The following is a 2,329-nucleotide window of genomic DNA, read 5'->3' as shown; positions in this document are numbered from 1 at the left end:
AATCCACATTTAAAGATACTAGTTCAAAACTAGTAAATACTTTTGTGATCAACCACACTCAAACTAGAAATTCAAAATAATACATATAAAAAACAACCTTACTACTTTATGGTTTAAATCCCATAAATATTGATGTTAGACATCAACCATATTCAATTTTACCAAGTTAAAAAATTAAATAAACAAGCTTACTGCTTACTACTTTATAATTTAAATCATATAAATACTTCTTTAAAATATCTATCAAACTCAATCTATCCATTCAAAAAATTACATATACAAAATAATCTTATAATTACCTTATTTCAAGTACTAAAATTTAACTATTCAAAACATTAATTACACAAAACAACCTTACTATTACACATTAAAAAAAAAACCATACTACATTTGGGTTCACCAGATTTTGTAAATACTTTTCTATAAAACATCAACCATGATAATATCTACTAAATTTAAAGAATTACATATACAACACGTCAACCATAATCAAATCTACCTATTTAAAGAAATACATATACAACACTTCATCATTTCCTCATTGTTCACATATACCTATTCAAGGAATTACATATACTACACTACCTTATTGTTCACATACCCTGAATACTTCTGCAAAACATTTAATCTACCCTTCAAAAAAAATTTACATATACACTAGAATTTTGATTTTAAAAAGTTCAAATATTTGAATCCTGTCTCCTCAAACATTACAAATGAATGCATTACAGTAACACTGTTTACTACATACAATCAAATTTCCAATCCTGTCTCCTCAAACATTAGCATTACAGTGTAGACCACTCTCAATCTCTACCAAATGAAATCAAAAGTGAATGCATTCCCTAAATCTCTTACCAGAGAATCAAAAGAGAATCCAGTCACAACAATGCAAACCAAATTATGTCCTCACAGACCAATCAAAATGCAAGCAAATCAATCAAAACTGCTTTGATGACTTCCATTAATAATAATAAGGCCGATAGCGTATGGGGCGCCTGTATCTTGGCATCTTCCCATACCCATACCCATAAATTGGAGGGGGAAGTAATAATAAGGCCGAGCATAGGGATTGAACCTTCGACCTCGATAACGGTGCTGCCCCATTCCTGGAACATTTGTCCTTTTCGCTGTAATCTTCAGCTGGCGATTATGAAGTTCAGAGTTACTCAGACGAAGTGCATTTTGAACAGAGACAGCGTCCAGAAATTCAACATAAGCAAACCTTTTGGCTGACCAAACTTGTCAGTTTTAATAGTAACCCTGTTAACTGTCCCGCATGACTGAAAATGACGCTGCACTTCCTCTGGAGTGCAGGAGTAATCAACATTTCCAACAAAAATAGAACGCGAATCCGCTTCTTCTCTGCTCGCTTGATCCGCAACCCCTGAAGTAGCAGGGTCTGGCACGGCGGGGATCTGCATTTCTTGAGCGATCTTGGCCTGCATTTCTCTCAGGGCGGCTGCCTCTTCTTCAATTTCCTGTAGCCTTTTGCTCATCACATCCAACTCTTTCTCATTAATGCCTATTTCGGTGTCTTCTGGTTCATACACTTCATGCTCCTCCATTGCTAGCATGTCTCGGGTAACTTTGTCGTGTGCAGGTCTTTCTACAATATGAAGAGTAGCAATGTCTCGGGTAACTTTGTCGTGTGCAGGTCTTTCTACAATATGGAGATGAGTTTATATGGTTTTAATGAACACCATTAATGGAAGTATTTGCTTGCCACGGTAACTTTGTCGTGCGCAGGTCTTTCTACAATATGGAGATGGGTTTATATAGTTTTAATGAACACCATTAATGGAAGTATTTGTTTGCCACGGCCGACGTCCATGGATGGAAATGATTGTCAATGTGGATTTCCGGGGTGGTATTTTTTGGTCTTGCCTCTCTTTTAGATTGGTTTTTCGTCTTTCAAAACTAGTAACTTGGAATATCAATTTGATAACTAAATAAAAAAAAATCTAAAATGAATACATAAAATAAAGAAATGCAGACTTTTACTCTTTCAAAATATCAAAATGAATTAAATTAATAACCAAAATAAGAAAGCAATAAAAGACATTGATAACCAAATAAAAAAAAAATCTAAAATGAATACATAAAATAAAGAAATGGCGACTTCTACTCCTTTAAAATATCAAAATGAATTAAATTAATAACCAAAATAATAAAGCAATAAAAGACATTTACAAAGTGATAAACGCTACCCTGCTTAGGGGGCTAACGCTGCAACTCTAAAACATATCCATAGAGTGAGGAATGCTCGATACTAGTGCTTTTAAAATTTAAAGTACTAAATTGATAATGTGAAAAAGCAATAAAAGAC

General features: G+C 33.6%; 1 pseudogene; it reads right to left on the bottom strand.

Moving 5' to 3' along the window:
* Positions 1–964: 964 nt before the first annotated feature.
* LOC149140567 (polyadenylate-binding protein 2 pseudogene) lies at positions 965–1,568 on the bottom strand (annotated as a pseudogene).
* Between the last annotated feature and the right edge of the window lie 761 nt (positions 1,569–2,329).

The sequence above is a fragment of the Pinus tabuliformis genome, chromosome X (genome assembly GCF_031772625.1).
Source record: "Pinus tabuliformis cultivar Carrire ecotype Pingquan chromosome X, CPIR1, whole genome shotgun sequence".
Lineage (NCBI taxonomy): Eukaryota > Viridiplantae > Streptophyta > Pinopsida > Pinales > Pinaceae > Pinus > Pinus tabuliformis.
This window is presented reverse-complemented; position numbering and strand designations above follow the sequence as displayed.